This window comes from Myxine glutinosa, chromosome 2 (assembly GCF_964187855.1).
Source record: "Myxine glutinosa chromosome 2, kmMyxGlut1.1, whole genome shotgun sequence".
In the NCBI taxonomy this organism is placed as follows: Eukaryota; Metazoa; Chordata; class Myxini; order Myxiniformes; family Myxinidae; genus Myxine; species Myxine glutinosa.
Window position 1 is genome coordinate 39,223,026 of NC_136262.1, and position 17,072 is coordinate 39,240,097.

Consider the following 17,072-nt stretch of genomic DNA (forward strand, 5'->3'; position numbering starts at 1 on the left):
AGTTTACTGGTCAATATTCCCAAATACCTTCAAGACATGTGACCGGAGAAACTGGGGATCGAACCCTCGCTTTCACACACCTTATTCAATTGCGTGCCGAGCGGATTTGCATGGTGTGGAAAGCCGCGTTACCTCACGAGATTTATGGACCTGAATCTAGCCAAATCCGGTCTCGGATTATGCTAGCCAAATGGCGAAAAGACGTATCCGAACAGGTTGGAAAGTAACCAAATGTACAGCCTTTTATTTTGAAGGCACAGAGAATAGACAAAAGATACAGCTTATCAAGTCTTACCTAATAATAACCCCAACTTGGCGCCTTCACACTCACACTCACACAGGGAATTAAACACACTGGTTATTGGCGTACCGATGTACATGCTGGAATTGCCTCGCTGGTGACCACGTGGTCTGGTGTGCGCGGCCCGCAGTTCAATACCCGATCCGGACATGCAGCCTGGATGAGGTAAGGTCCGAAGGATGAACCGCCGCCTCGAAGTTGGCATGGACAAGCTTCAGCACAGGTAGATGAACCTCAGCGCAGATACATGTAAATGAACTTCAGCACAGGTGAGTCGTGTAGAAAGCCAACGCTCGCAGGTCAGCCGGATGGCGCAAGAGATCGGCGCACAAGCCATGGGTGTCGACCAAGAACACAAAGGCCAAACACGTTGTCGTGGGAGGAACGAAAAAGCAAGCGAGGTCTCGTCATGGGCGTGGCGAAAAGGGCAAGAGCTCAGGTGGTGTCCTCGCGAAGTCCAAAAAGCAAGAGAATGATAATGCGCTGGACAGGGGTTTTATCAGACCCGCCCACGCCTCGAAAATGTTCCACAGCCTCCTATTGGCTGAGGTTGTTCACGTGCCGGGGACGTGTTCCCGCCTCCTCATTGGTCACGTGGGTTTCGCTTTTGGCCACACCTTCCTGCTCATTAGTAATGGCCTCTCTTAACCAACGAAGGTTTGAAGATCCTAGTAGTGTAATAATGTTGCTTCTGGGACACCTCCGTTTAACATGGGAAATCCCTATCTAATGTCATTTACCCCCTTGTCTTTTTCAAAAATCATAAACACCTCTATTTCTCCCACCCTCATCTTTATGAACCTTTTGTCTGTAGTACCTATCCTTAATGTTGTTCATTAGACCACTCAAACACTACAAATATTTGTTTTCTCTTATAGACCTATCATCCTTCTTCTACATATCATCTGGCAGATTAATCTTTGACCCATTCACTTCCATATTAATTCTTTCCCTCCCTCATTGACCCTAAACACCTATATTTCTCTCACCCTTTTCTTTACGAACCTTCTAACCTTTTGACATGCTATCCTTATTCATTAGACCACTTAAACACCTGTGATCCTTCTGACCTTATGGACCTTTTAACCTTTTACTCTTAATATCATCTGGTGAATATAACCCACTCAAACAACGACCCTACAAATATTTGTTTATGCGTGGGAAATAATTTAATTCTCCTACAACTCTCCTCACCGTCTCATCCAACTCACCGGTATTTAAATTAATTCTCTTATTTGTTTTGTGAACTTTTTTACCAGTTGCCTTTTCAATTATACTTATTTGATATTTTTTACATTCATTTTGTTTTCCATTTATATACCACTCGAACCTTTTCTAATTAATAGCTCACTGTTGAGAAATGACGTTGTTTCACTTGGATAACTTCCAAGGAATTCTCTTTGTCTTGTTTCCTGTTTTTCACAAACACACGCCCTCAGTTTCCAAAAGCTGACAAGCACTTCAGTTCCCCGAAATACATTTTGTTCATTATAAAAAGAGAGGTCTCCGAATGGGACATTTAAACATTGTGAACGAAGATGAGCTTGTCTTATTCCAGTCTTTCCTCTGATGAAGAATACTCGCCAGGACATTGGTAAGTTCATTTGGTATTAAACACTGTTAATGAGAGCTTTGTATGTGATTAATTATACAACTAATAATTTATTTTTCCTATTCATTGCAGCAATTCAAATATTGTAAATATCCTGGCAGAATTTCAAGTTGTTTCTCAAGAGTTCCACAACGAACTGAATACGGGTTTGAATAACCTACCTCCGAGATGGTGGGCTCAGAATGAATTCAATGTTTCACCGTTCTTAGAAAATTCACGTGAAAGGTATGATAGAAAATAAAAAACGAGAGGTGTGTGCATGTGTGTGTGCATGTGTGTGTGTGTATGTGTATGTGTGTGCATGTGTGTCTGTGATTAAAATAGAGAGATCGAATTGTGAGGAACAGAAATGAAAAAATGAGATTGTGTGTGTGTGTGTGTGTGTATGTGTGTGTGTGTGTATGTGTGTGTTCTTGTGTGTATGTATCTATGCATGTGTGTGTGTGTGTATGTGTGTGTGTATGTATCTGTGAATGTGTGTGTGTGTGCGTGTGTGTGATGTTTTGTCAAGCTTACTTCAGCATAGTAATTTCTCCTTATTTTGTTTGCAGCCTCGAAGACCAAAGCTTGGAGTGGGACGATTTTGGACTCCATAGGAATGGTTATTTCCTGTCATCCTGTGATATCCTTAATTTTCATCTCGACGATCTGGACGCTAAGCTGGATTTTTTCGAGGTAAGCATGTGTGTACGTGTGTGTGGTTCACCGTTTATAATAGGTACACCATATCCCTGCGCATCGTAAGAGGTGATTCAGGGTTGGTGTCAGGAAGGGCATCCGACCCTATATTAATAATAATAATAATAATACATTTATTTTGTATAGCGCTTTTCAAGACGCTTTGACATGGAACATAAATATGAAATAAATATCTCTCCCCTCTTGTCTTTAATAGAAAGAGATTCAAAACCTGAAGACATCTGCTGAACCAACCTTTGACTTGTGCTGGGAAGAAATTGATGACTTATGCTGGGGAGAAGTTGAATGTATACCTCAAGAAAAATGTTTTAATAATATAAAGATTTTAATGTTTTCAATATTTATATATATTTGTTTTGTTTACAATTATTTAATTCTTAATTACAAAAAGAGAATAAAGGAGGGAACGGGGAGGTGCACCCCTGCCAAAGACCCTTCACCCCCCTCATCCCACCCCTCCCCTCCCCTTGTGTGTGTGGGGAAGGTGGGGGTGGGATGAGGGGGGTGAAGGGTCAAGGGTGGGGGTGCACGGAGGGTGGGGGATGATGGGTGTGGTCTGTGTGGGCGGGGTCTGTGTGGGCGGGGTCTGTGTGGGCGGGGTCTGTGTGGGCGGGGTCTGTGTGGGCGGGGTCGGTGTGGGCGTGGCTTATGATTTTTTATTTATTTAATTTTTTTTTATTATTACCACGAATTAAATTAGCTAATATGGGTGGGGTGAATAGAAATGTTGTTTAATGAATTATTAGCTTTGTTTTTTGTAATTCTTGCGAGTAAAATGAACCCAAGATTTCTTCTCGATTTATATCATTTAATTTGTAGGTCCAAGGGACTGTATCCATTACATCAATGATTTTAAATAATTCACGAGTCCATTTTTGTGTATAACCTTTCTCAAAATGGCTTTTCCATTTGTATATCCTTACAATATCACCAACTTTAAACTTGGGCTTTCTCAAATTAATCTCCTTTTCATATTCTAATTTTGTAAATGTTTCTGATGGTTTTGATTGTGTTGATGAATGAACTGTATTATTGTAATTATCTACAATATCCTGAATTAAATACACCCATTTTTGAGAACCGAGTTGTGTGAATTTTTTATATAATTTCTCTTTTAAAGTACGATTAAAACGCTCAATAACAACTGCCTTTCCTTCATTAAAGGTGCTGTATAATTTAATACCCTTCCCCTTAAGAAATTTCATGAATATTTTGTTATAGAACTCTGTTCCCTCATCAGTCCATAACTTCTTTGGTTTCCTTTTATCCCGATCAAATATTAGCTTAAAGGCTAACATTAAAGTATCACCCCTTTTATTTTTTAAAGGGACAACCCAGGCAAATCTACTCCTCAAATCAATAACGGTTAAAGCATACCTGTATCCCCTGTCATTATTCAATTCAATTAAATCAGCGGACCATATGTGGTCAGTGTATTTAGAATAAACCTTCCTTCTTTTAAACTTTGTGATTATAGGTTTGTGTAATTCTTCAGCCAAAAGCTCCTCAGTCTTGATGGCATCATTAGAGCCTAATAGTTTTTTGAGGAATAACCAAGACCAAGTTTCAATTTAGCATTTATCAAATTTCTCACAATAAACCTATCAACTTTCTCTCTCAACGTTGGATTTTGTATCAAAGACAAATTATACAACATTTCGCTGTCGGCTTTATGTTTTTCAGTCAACGTAGTGGTTTTCCCATAAGCAATATCATGCTTCATACACACTTCGTCAACCCTATTTGTAGGTTTAGACCAAGGTTTAGGATTGTCAGCCTCATCTAATCTTTTATCCAAGTTTGTTCCTGGACCACAGAAAGAATACCCTGGAAGGTGTAATTCCCCTGGAATTCCAGTTGTTGTAAATTTACTTCCTGACAGAAACTTTTGTATGTCTCCTCCTCTTTTAGGAGAGATGAATTGGCACTTTTTAGAGCCACATACTTGACATATTCCTTTTTGATAAACTCTATTATTTTTAGCTTTAACATAAGAGATATTTTTAGATTTAGTTTTCTTTTTACATTTGAGACAATAACTCATATTTATTTATCAGAAAAATTCCGACAGAGTATCAAAACCTTTTTGGTTTTCAACATATACATTTCAATCTTTATTTTTAAAACATAAAGAATCCTAAGGAATGCCTTCACTCTCTCCTCCATTTATTTACAAATAAAAACTAACTAAAGTCAATGACACCAACATCATCAATCACATAATCTTTTCCTTCTTCTTCTTCTTCTTCTTCACCACTTTCTCGTTTAAATCTCTGAAATTGAAGACATTGACGTTCTTATTTTTGAAACCATTATCTTCATAAGAGTTGTTAATTCTTTAATTTCCTCTTCGGTGCGTTGAGATTGATTTATTTGCTTTAATACACTCAATCTTTTATGAATCTCAGTGATTTCCATCTTTTTATATTTTTCCTCCCTCTCTCTTTGCTCCCTCTCCTCCTCCTCCATTTTCTCCCTCTCCTCCTTCTCCTTTTTCTCCCTTTTCTCCCTTTCCTCCTTCTCCCTTTTCTCCCTTTCCTCCTTCTCCTTTTTCTCCCTTTCCTCCTTCTCCTTTTTCTCCCTCTCCTCCTTCTCCTTTTTCTCCCTCTCCTCCTTCTCCTCCTTTTTCTCCCTCTCCTCCTTCTCCTCCCTCTCCCTTTCCTCCTTCTCCTTTTTCTCTCTTTCCTCCTTCTCTTCTTCAACTCCTTCCTCATCCCTTGCTACCCTTGAGTTTGAACCCCAAAGAATATTATACATATACTCATCTGGATTTTGAGATATTCTTGTATCTATAATTATTTTTCTCATAATAGGATACCAATAAGATTTGTTGACGATTTCTAAAAGAGTTTTATATTTCATAACTTTGAGAAGTTCATTTTTATTTAATATTTTAAACAAGTCTCTATTTGTGGGTTTAACAATATCAGTATAAGGCCAGTTTTTTATGACAAAATTCCCATGTATATGCTCCAAATCATAAGGTATGTAATACCGAGCACCCTTTTCTTGTAGGTATCCTTGAATACAAAAATTATAATTCTCTTGTAGTCTTCTTCCTGCCATTTATGTATCAGAAATATATGTGAGATTAATATTATGACAGGTAATACCACCCCATCTTCCCACTACCAAATCGGTTTGTATTCCTCGGCTTTCTATCCTTATCTCATTACCTTCCTTCTTTGTCATGCGAACCATCGCTATACTATCATATATTTTTATTTTCTTAAAATCACGTATTTGTTGTTTACTAATTGTACTTCCACATAAATCCTTATCTTCACCAAGTGGATAATATTCTTCTTTACGAGACTGATTTAAATCATGTAGGTCTTCTATGTTTATTGAAAAAGACCAATTATACCCTAAATCAGGCATATCATACCCCCATTTATTAATTCGCATATTAACTAAATGTCCTTCTTTATAAAATTTAATTGTAAGCAGGTAGTTAAATTCAATGAGGAAAGGTGTATGGTCAGTATAACCAGGTGTTGTGGTTGTAAATTTTACTTGTTTCACAAAACGTGCTGTTTTCTTTAAAGATATATATTGTGATAAATCACTGAATCTAATCAAGTCATTCGCATCTGTAGGGTTTGGATAATTGATTAATTTATAAGTATTCTTCATATTAATATTTTTACTTACACTATATTTTTGTCGTTCAGCCTGTGCCTTTGTATAATAATTTGATAAATCAATATCCTGAGAGGATTTTCCAAAGATAGAACCATCTTTTCCAACATAGGTCATTTATATTAGATAAAAAATGATATCATAAAAATTTTCATTATTGTTGAGTTGAAATAATACATATAAACATAATTGGCCACAACATTTAGAATTAATTTCTTGAACTTGGAATGTTTGATAAACACCATTCTGTAAGAATTGTATTACTTCAACAGGTGGTGGCATACCATAACTATCAAAATAATATTTATCCTGACTATTATGAATACAAACCCAATGAGAACCATTCTGTGTGTCTAAATTCATAATAATATTCTTTGTATTCTTATTTATATGTGTTAATTCATCTCTCATACAAATAACCACATTATCAATTTTTAGTGTTTTACAATACTTAGCTAGTTCTATATTTGACGTTGTATTCTTTCCAAATTGTTTAAACCATTTATCCATTTATTTATGAGAAAGATACAATCCATTACCCCGTTTAGTTAGTTTAACACCCGCTTGAGCGATAGAGGAAAGCATATCTCCAACCAACAATCTAGCTTTATCAGGTAGACTTTCAAGTTTTTGAGCAAAATCTACAATTACACCACTTCCACTAATTTGTTTCTCCAACTCCTTGTTATGTCTTTCCAATTCTTTTTGAGCTTTTAGTTGTGCCTTCCTTTCGTTAGCAGTTTTTACCGCTGCTGAAATACCACCAGTCAATGCTCCCGCCGCACTTAAACCAGCAAATAAAGGAATTAGAAACGGGAGAAATCCTCCTCTTGACTCGTCTATTGAATATTTCTTTAACATAGGTTTCGTCATTTTAATTTTAAGTGATCCAACATCATTTAGTGTTTTTACTTGTGTGTGTGTGAGTAAAACATCAATTCTTACAGCTCCTTTTCTTTGAATTGTATTAACATTAATAATACAAGGCTTTTGATTTTGAATACAAGATGTTAATTTATTAAGATTGATTTGATTAACATATACCCCAACCATTTATTTATGAGAAAAAACCTATGTGATATTAATCATAACACCATTATCTGTATTAATCTGTAATTCTGTTTCCTCCAAAAGCAAACAATATGCATTAACCTCTTCACTCTCCCCTCTTTCAATGTATAGAGAAGTATCCACTCGATTAGACTTTATAGTTTCCTTTTGAGAACTCAGGTCAATTGCGTAGATTGTATAAAGTTTTTGAAACGCAACCATATCCAAAATAGGATCATTATTACCATTACTTTCACACACCTTTTGGTAGGACTTGTAGGCTTCCGCATAATCATTTTTTTCCCAATCAATTTCCAATCTATCTCGCGGATAAAATGTGCCATCAAGAGAAACCCGAAGTTGTTTCACCTTTGCATTATCACTCAGGGCATTATTCTTATTAGTACCGTCCTCTCCATCTGGTTTTTTAAAAATGAGCCAGAGGTATCGTGGCTTTCCTTGAAGAACACCTAAATTCCAAGTGTAGGTAGTGTGTTCCAGTTTAACGTGTTGACATCTTCTTTTAAGGTATGATACATTTAGCGGTTTCTTTGAGTTAAGTCTTCTATTTAACATCTCTTCCGTTTTAAGATTAGGAGTATATTCACTGATATACCAACACAAATCATTAATAACAAATTTATTATTTTCTCCAAAAGCATTTTCATCCCCAAAAAGCAACCTATTTACATTATCATTCCTTTGTAGTTGAAATCTAATTTTAAGCCCATACAAAACTTTATCATAATCGCAAAATCCAAATATACCTTTAAGAGGTACTGCTACGGTAAAACTATTCACTGCTTTTGTTTCATCATTATACATTGACTTCCTTTGACTATAACCAGGGTCTGCGTTTGTACCCGTTGACATATCAGGAATAAAACCTTCAACAGCTCCCTTACCCATTCTATCACTAAACGAATATAGTGTAAATTTCATCATTTCAGATGTAGCAGAGACATAATCAACCGCTTCAACCTCTTGTGTTCCAATATACAGGCGGACACTATCAAACATTTTCCAGAAGAAATCATTTACGAGTGTAGCATTAGTATTATTCGCAGCCTTAGTGAATTTAAATTTACACAGCAAGAAACTATCAGCTATATTCAAGTAAGTTTGTTGATTATTTATTTCAAAACTTTTTGTTCCGTTTGAATTCCAGTCTGTTCCTGTTATAGCATTTACCTTAAAATAGTCTTCCTTTTTAGTAGAGTTTGAAATGATAATCGTATCATCCAAATCATAGATACTATCAATCGCTTCCATACTTGTATTTATATAGCATTAAAATCGTTGAAACCCTGACCCAAGTATTTTAATGATTTTTTGTCGTTCTTGTGAAGATAGTTGAGTTTTACCTTTTTTAATTTCTTTGATTGCTTGTAATTTATGAGACTCCTTTTGAGCATCTTTTATACTCTTTATAGCACCCGCAACGGAGCCCACGGCAGAAGCAGTTGAACCAATTAGGTCTTTATGTTTAAGGATGGTTGAACCAATACCCATTAGAGTATCAATTATCCCATCTCCTTTATTTCTCAATTGATGTCCCACACCCCGTTGTCGCTTTGGTTTATAGTATCCTCTCCCAAGAAACATACCTTCACCCTTATAGTATGGTGAAAGGAACATCCCATCCCCTGTAATTATTTTATATTTTCCCAACTCGTGTTTTCTCACAATAACCATTATTTATTTATTGAAAAACTTCACGTAGGTGAATTCTGATGGATATAATTTCATCATTAAAGGATATCATACGATTATCTTGGTCGGTTATCCTAAAATTTACTCTGTATATGGTTTTTCCTGACACAGGTAAATAGACAAGATTTTTTGGTTCCATATTAAATTTATAACCAATCGGGGTTGAGTATGCGCTGAATGAAAATATTGTATTTGTTCTTATTCCATCGTTATAAGCACCATCAATCAAATCACAATGAATTAATACTGAATTTATACCGGAGGATATTTGAATGACATTATCACTGTAAGACGTCCCGTTAGTTTCAATCTTTTTAGAAGAGAACCCCAATAGCTCTCTGAACGAATTTTCAATCGTGAAATCAACTTTATAATTATTTTTAAGTTTAATAGTTGATTTTGAAGTGTGTTTTTGAATATCTATTACAATATTTTTTGGTTCATCACCTTTTTCTTTCATAAGGCGAGAGACTTCTGAAGATATTTGAGAAATCTCGTAAGCTCCAGGTGAAACGGTTATAGTTTTATATCCACTTCCTGGATTATAACTAAACTTGTTGTTTTTCTCTGTGATATTAAAAAGGGTATTGTAAGTTTCCATTGACAACAAAGATGCCTCATATGAGGTAAGGGGGTCAAGTTGTAGTGGGTAAGGGAATGAAGCTGTGTAATCGCTCGTTGTGAAATTAAAACTAAGAATTGTGCTTCTCATCTTATTTAATATCTAATAAAATATCTTTGTATTGACATTTATTAATTATTTTCATGTTCATCAACTGATCTAAAATGGCTGAGGATTCATTAAAACAATTGTTGTTTCCAGCCTTCTTACTACCTAACAACAATAATAGCCTATTAACTAATTGTGATGGGTCATTTGGAAGAAAACTAACACCCGAACCAAGCTTACTTAAAGCATCAATAATATGTTTCTCCTTCTCATTCTTCTTACTTTTACCAGCAACAGAAACTCCATAATCAAGTGCATTTAGCAACTCAATATATACCCTATCTTCCTCTCTTTCCATATCAAGTGGTTCCTCAAAATATTTTGAACCGCTGAATCCGGGGTTTGTTAGAAGAAACATTAATCTTGGAGTTAATTTAACATTTGGTTGAGTAGAACTCAAGAACATCAATTCATCATTAAATATCAATACCTTTTCTTCCACAAGATGAAACACTGCTGGTTCTTCTGTTGGAATGAGACCTGCTCTGGTTTTTGAACCCGCCGAATATTCATTGTTTTGAAGAGCTTCCACAACATAATTAGGGGGTTGATTTACCTCCTCAAGTTTCCGAAATAATCCCTCGTCATCATATTCTAATTCACCAAGTTCTTGTTTTGTTATCTGACTAAAATCTTTGAGCATTTGAAGTTTTTTCGGAGTAAATTCTACTGTGGGAACTGTAGGTGAGTGTTGAGTTTTCAAAAGTGGTTTAAAGAATTTCTCTTGTTTTCTTTCAAAGGCTTCTTCACCAGTTAGTTTCTGTCTCCGTTTCTTCTTTATCTCTTCCTGTTGTTTAACAACTTTTGAAACTAATTGTTGATGTTCCTTAAACTTTCTTTCTCTTTCTTCAGTATTCATTTTCTGTATTTATTTATTGAAAAATATCATTTAGTATCTCATCTTGTTTCACAACAATATATTTATATTTTCCAATCGTGTGTTTCATATAATTTTCAAATTCTTTTTTACTACATAACGTAGAGCAATTATCTCTCCAAAAATTATTTACATCTATTGAATTTAACTTAAATAAAATAAAAGTATTGGCATTGTTTCTTATTGAGCGTCGAGGGAGTTGAAAATATGATTGACTAAGATATATACAATTACAAGAAGAATGTCTCCCTCTTGTATAGTAGCTATCCATTACTGTTTGGTTTCTCTCATTAACACAATCATCAAAGATGACGAGGTTCTTTTTTGATTTATCTAAATCTTGAGGTGAAGGTATATCATCCGTATTATCACTGAGAATACAAGTTATGGGTTTCGATTTTGATTTCTGTGTATCACAAAATAATTGTATTATATCTTCAATATTATAATCATTCAGTTTGTTTTGAAGTTTAAATAAACCGATAATGTCTTCCTTTTTAAGACCTGCATTAAAACCCTGTGAGAGTAGTTGATACTCGGGTTGAAAACTTGACTTTGTAAAAATTATTAAATTATCATAATCTAAAAAATTAGGACCAAGGAGCATCTTTAAAAGTAAACAGGTTTTCCCACATCCGCTTGAACCAACTATTAGACATCTCAATGAATTTGGAATGTTTTTATGGTTATTAAATTTTATCTTATTTTCCCAAACGGGTAAAAAATCATTCATTTATATATTTGGAAAACAAGTCATCCAACTTTTTTTGAGCTATTTTAGAAACTCTATATTTTATCCTGAGTTCTGGTTTAATTTCAAAATAATTCATTATTTTATTTATGTAGTATCTTGTATTAACATTTCCATTAAAATTATTTTGAATAATAAATATCATTAAACCCTTATACATTTCCTCAATACAAAGAGTCTCTTTCCTTGTAAGAAATGGTGTATTATCACCATAATGCTTAACATTCATCTCTCTTATTAATCTTGTAAAGTAATTCATTTTTGGTTCTAATTTAAAAGAGTTATATGTTTTTTTATATTTCTTATTATCATTAATTAGAATATAATCACAGAATAAACATTGTTTATATGAATCCTCATCATTAAGCCCCACTCTATCACAAGCCGGACAATTCTCTAATTTATCATATGGAGAGTCTGGAAATTCTAAATATCCTTCAGAACTTATCATATTTATGTGGTAAATTTTTACTTAAACTAAACGCAAGTTTATTCATTAATAAATACAATGTTTCAAAGCACAAAAGACAAATTTCAATCAATCTCTACTTCGGTGGAAGATATAGAAAAATATGTCAAAGATGTTAAATTGAACAAAGATAAATATGGAAATTTTTGGGTAAAACCAGTTATGGAAAATAACATGAGCCCCTCTATTTCATTTAAAGGAAGAGCTCTAACTATACCTGGAAAGACATCCATTAAAGTAAATCTAACAAAAGTTTCTCCTCTACTCCTGGCAATTTATTCAAAGCTTGAAAAAGTGATTGACCACGATACTTTGAAAAAGAATGATAAGACCATTAATAATTCTAGAGGAGACATTTGTATTTTCTTTAATAATCCAAAGGGTGTAGATCTAAGTAAAATGAATGATGTTAATATTTCTGGTGAAATGTCATTTCGTTCTATGATAGTTAGAGATTATTTAAAGATAACTTTTGATATAAAAATTGTAGAGATTGAATCTGTTAATGAAAGAAAGTATATAGATATTGATGGGAATATTTTTCTTGCTAATTAAATATGAGTCAATACAGCAGTGAAGATTTTACTATTTCATTGAACTCGGACGATAGTGATGATAGTATTTCATTGAACTTGGATGATGGTGATGATAGTATTTCATTGAACACAGATGATAGTTATGATACTAATAGTTTGTGCTCAAATGATAGTTATGAGAGTAGCTTTATTGATGACTCTGAGTATGATTCTGAGTATTCATGTGATAGTTATGACTTAGATGATTCTGAGTGAAAAAGTGTTTTAGTTTAAGCACAGTGATATATATAAAACGGAGCTGTAAAGCTCAAAAGTGTTTTATTTTAAGCACAGTGATATATATAAAACACCACGTTTTCTCACGCTATAAATATGGTTTATTGTGATACTTGCGAGAAGGAAGTAAAATATTATAAACAACATATTCTCACCGCAAAACATACATACAACATTTTAAACAAACTTTCCCCTCTTCCACCTGAAACAAAACACTGTTCTACATGTAATAAAAATATCCTCAAGAAAGGCTTCAAAATACATCTTAAAACAAATCTACATTTATCAAATTTTATCACAACTAAAAACTCTGATGGAGCATTCAAAGGACATATTAAAATAAGAGTCTTTAACTTCAAACCTCCTGAACCAGAGTCTATAGTTGATGCTGTAGAAATAGTTAAACCTGCTGTTCAAACGTTGATTGAAAAAACACTAAAGGAAATGAAACCACTTAAATTTTATATGGGAGTAAAATTAGAAATGACAAAGGATGAAGGAGTTATAGATGCACCATACATGAGAACTGAGCCACACTTTATATCTTCATATCAAGATTTTAAAACATCAGGAGTCTATGATGAACTTATTAAACAAGAGCAAGATGTGGATAATTCAATCGTAGGAAGTGGATTCAATATAGGAAAAATTATTTACATAGACATTCATATTCTTAAATCAGATCCTCTAAAAGCTTCTTCTTACATTGATTTACCCAGTGTTATCAAAAATAGAAAAGCAGTTATCAATATCAAAAATAAAGACAATAAATGTTTTCTCTGGTCTATTTTAGCACACTTACATCCTCCACATTTTCATGATGAAAGAGTATCTCATTATAAAAAATATGAGAATACATTAAATACGAAAGATCTAAAGTTTCCGATGACTTTAAATGATATTCCTAAATTTGAAAAGATGAATAATTTATCAGTTAATGTTTATGGTCTAACAGAAACAAACAACATTCAGGTTTTAAAGCTTTCTGACAATTGTAAACAAACTCATATTAATCTTCTATATTTTAATTCAGACGAAAATTCACATTATACATACATCAAAGATATTGCTAAATTAATAAAACCACAAGTCTGTAAGAGAACAAATAAAATATATATTTGTTTGCGTTGTCTTAACTTCTTCAATTCACAAGAAAGATTAGATAAACATTCAAATTATTGTGGCGAACATAAATCAACGGTAATCAATATGCCTAAAGAAGGCTCAAAGATCACATTCAAAGATGAAAATAAAAAGATCAAACATCCATTTGTTATATATGCTGATTTTGAAAGTATTTTAGAAAAAATTGATACTGCTTCTCAAGATCCAAAAGAATCATACACAAATAAATATCAAAAACATACTCCTTGTGGTTTTTGTTATTATATCAAATCATCCGTTGGTGATAAATATAACAAGTTAGAGATGTATAGAGGCTCAAATACCCCAGAGGAGTTTGTGAAACGACTAGAAAAAGACTGTGTTCGATTAACCAAGATAATGAGAGAAACCAATAAACCAATGTCCTTAACAAGTAAAGAAAAAAGGGAATTTATAAAAAACAATGTCTGTCATATTTGTGAGGAGAAAATTGGTAAAGGTCTAAAGGTTAGAGACCATTGTCATCTCACTGGTAAATATAGAGGTCCGGCTCATCAAAGTTGTAATATTAATTATCAACTCCCCTCTTTCATTCCTGTCTTTCTTCATAACAACGCTCATTATGATACACATCTATTTATCAAGGAACTCTCAAAGACTTCTGGAAGTATCTCAGCAATTCCAAACACGGATCAGAAATACATTTCATTCACAAAAACAATTCACACATCTCCTATTACTCATATCAGATTTCTTGATACATTTAAATTCATGGCAAGTCCATTGGTTAACTTGGTTCAAAATCTAAAAGAGTTTCCATGTCTTTCAGAGTATTTTTTAGATAAAGATTTTCTAACACAAAAGGGAATTTACCCCTATGACTATATGGACTCATTTGAGAGATTCAATGAAACACAACTTCCTTCAAAAGAAAATTTCTATAACAAATTAAATAATAGTCATATATCTGATAAAGATTATGTACACGCACAAAATGTTTGGGAAAAATATAACATCAAGAATCTTGGCGAGTATCACGATTTGTATCTCAAAACTGATGTGCTTTTATTGGCCGATGTATTTGAAGCCTTTAGATCTGTTTGTCGCACTGGATATGGATTGGATCCTGCTCACTACTACACAGCACCTGGATTGGCCTGGAGTGCGATGTTGAAAATGACAAAACAAGATTTGGATTTGATAACCGATGTTGATATGCTTTTGATGATTGAAAAGGCAAAAAGAGGTGGAATTTCACAAGTCTGCTCGAGTAGATACGCAAAAGCAAATAACAAATATCTTCCAAATTATGATCCAACGAAAGAGAGTTCTTACTTGATGTACTATGACGCGAACAACCTGTATGGCTGGGCAATGTCTCAGGCTCTTCCTTATGGAAAACTTAGATGGGTAAAGGAAAAAGACTACAAAAACGTTTTACAAGATGTATGTATCTCTACACAAAAAGAATTGGATGAAGAAAAAGTTGGTTATTATTTTGAAATTGATTTAAAATATCCAGAGGAACTCCATAACCTACACAAAGATCTCCCATTTGCTTGTGAGAAAGAAAGTCCAAAGAAAGAATGGTTGAGTGATTATCAACGATCGTTTGATATAGGTGAATCAACAGAAAAATTACTTACTACATTATATAACAAGAAAAATTATGTTCTACACCAAAGAAATTTGCGACAATATTTATCAAAAGGTCTAAGAGTAGAGAAGATCCATAGGGTTCTAAAGTTCAATCAAAGTCATTGGTTAAAGGGGTACATTGATTTTAATACACAAAGAAGAACAGAGTCAAAAACAGATTTTGAGAAAGACTTTTATAAATTGATGAATAATGCGGTCTTTGGTAAGACTATGGAGAATGTGAGGAAAAGACAAAATATCAGACTATCAACATCTTGGGAACAAGCATCAAAATTAATTAATAGACCGAGTTTTACTCGAGCTGAGGTCTTTACTGAGAACTTTTGTGCGATCCATTTGATTAAAGAGAGTATTGAAATGAACAAACCTATTTATATTGGAACAACAATTCTTGATTTATCAAAGTCATTAATGTATGATTACTTTTATAATAACTTGAGGAAGAAATATCAAAATGATGTTAATCTACTTTATATGGATACAGATAGTTTTATTTTGAAAATTAATACCAACGATGTTTATTCAGACATGAAAAGAGACATTAATATCTATGACACGAGTAATTACAGTCCAGAGAGTGAGTTGTTCTCTTCTAAAAATAAAAAGGTGATTGGAAAGTTCAAGGATGAATTAGGAGGAAATGTTATGAGTGAATTTGTGGGATTGAGGTCAAAGGCTTATGCTTATAAATACATTGTGAATAACGTTGAAAAGACTGATAAGAAGTTAAAAGGTGTAAAGAAAAATGTTATTAAAGAAACAATAAACTTTAAGGATTATTATAACTGTTTAACAACAAAGAAAGAAGAGTTTAGAAAGATTAATGGAATAAGAAGTTATAAACATCAATTATATTCAGAAGAGATAAATAAGAAAGCATTGGGGGCTTTTGATGATAAGAGGTTTATTTTAGAAAATGGAATTGATAGTCTCCCTTATGGTTATATAAGTATATAAGTGATAAGATATATATATAAGTGATAAGATATATATAAGTGATAAGATATACATAAGTGATAAGATATATATAAGTGATAAGATATATATATAAGTGATAAGTTAAAAAGGGGGGGGGGGGGGGGTTGGGGATTTTAACGGGCTACCGCCGCCTTTTTTACTATTATATAAATGATAGAACCAAGTATCAACCAGACTAAAGAGTGGAGGTGTAATCAACCTTGGTATATAAATGGAAAACATAATGAATGTGAAAAATATCAAATAGGTATAATTGAAAAGGCAACTGGTAAAAAAGTTCACAAAACAAATAAGAGAATTAATTTAAATACCGGTGAATTGGGTAAAAAAGATGGAAATATTTTTGAGTGGACGGAAAACTTTGATGGTTGTCAGGAAAATATATACTTTAATTTAAAAATGGTATGTGGCACTGGAGGCGCTCAAATAAGAACATTGAGGGAGGTTTACCATTTTATCTTAGCTCAGTTAAAATATCTTAATAAAGAACCAAACTCAAACATATTTTTTGTTAATGTATTAGACGGTGAGGAGAGTTGTAGGAGAATTAAATTATTTCCCACACATAAACAAATATTTGTAGGGTCGATGTTTGAGTGGGTTATATTCACCAGATGATATTAAGAGTAAAAGGTTAAAAGGTCCATAAGGTCAGAAGGATCACAGGTGTTTAAG

The 17,072-nt window shown here is 33.4% G+C and overlaps 1 protein-coding gene and 1 long non-coding RNA gene across 3 annotated transcripts in view; one reads left to right on the plus strand and one right to left on the minus strand.

The window, feature by feature from the left end:
* The window catches only part of LOC137422393 (adhesion G protein-coupled receptor B3), a 209,035-nt gene that overhangs the window by 65,840 nt on the left and 126,123 nt on the right, over positions 1-17,072 (minus strand). The window lies entirely within an intron of this gene.
* On the plus strand, positions 1,807-3,019 carry LOC144891021 (uncharacterized). Of its 2 annotated transcripts, XR_013622656.1 has the most exons (4): positions 1,807-1,895; positions 1,986-2,138; positions 2,465-2,588; positions 2,809-3,019. It is a non-coding gene; the product is annotated as an uncharacterized LOC144891021 (long non-coding RNA). The 2 variants fall into 2 exon arrangements; XR_013622655.1 differs by having other exon boundaries at positions 1,818-2,138.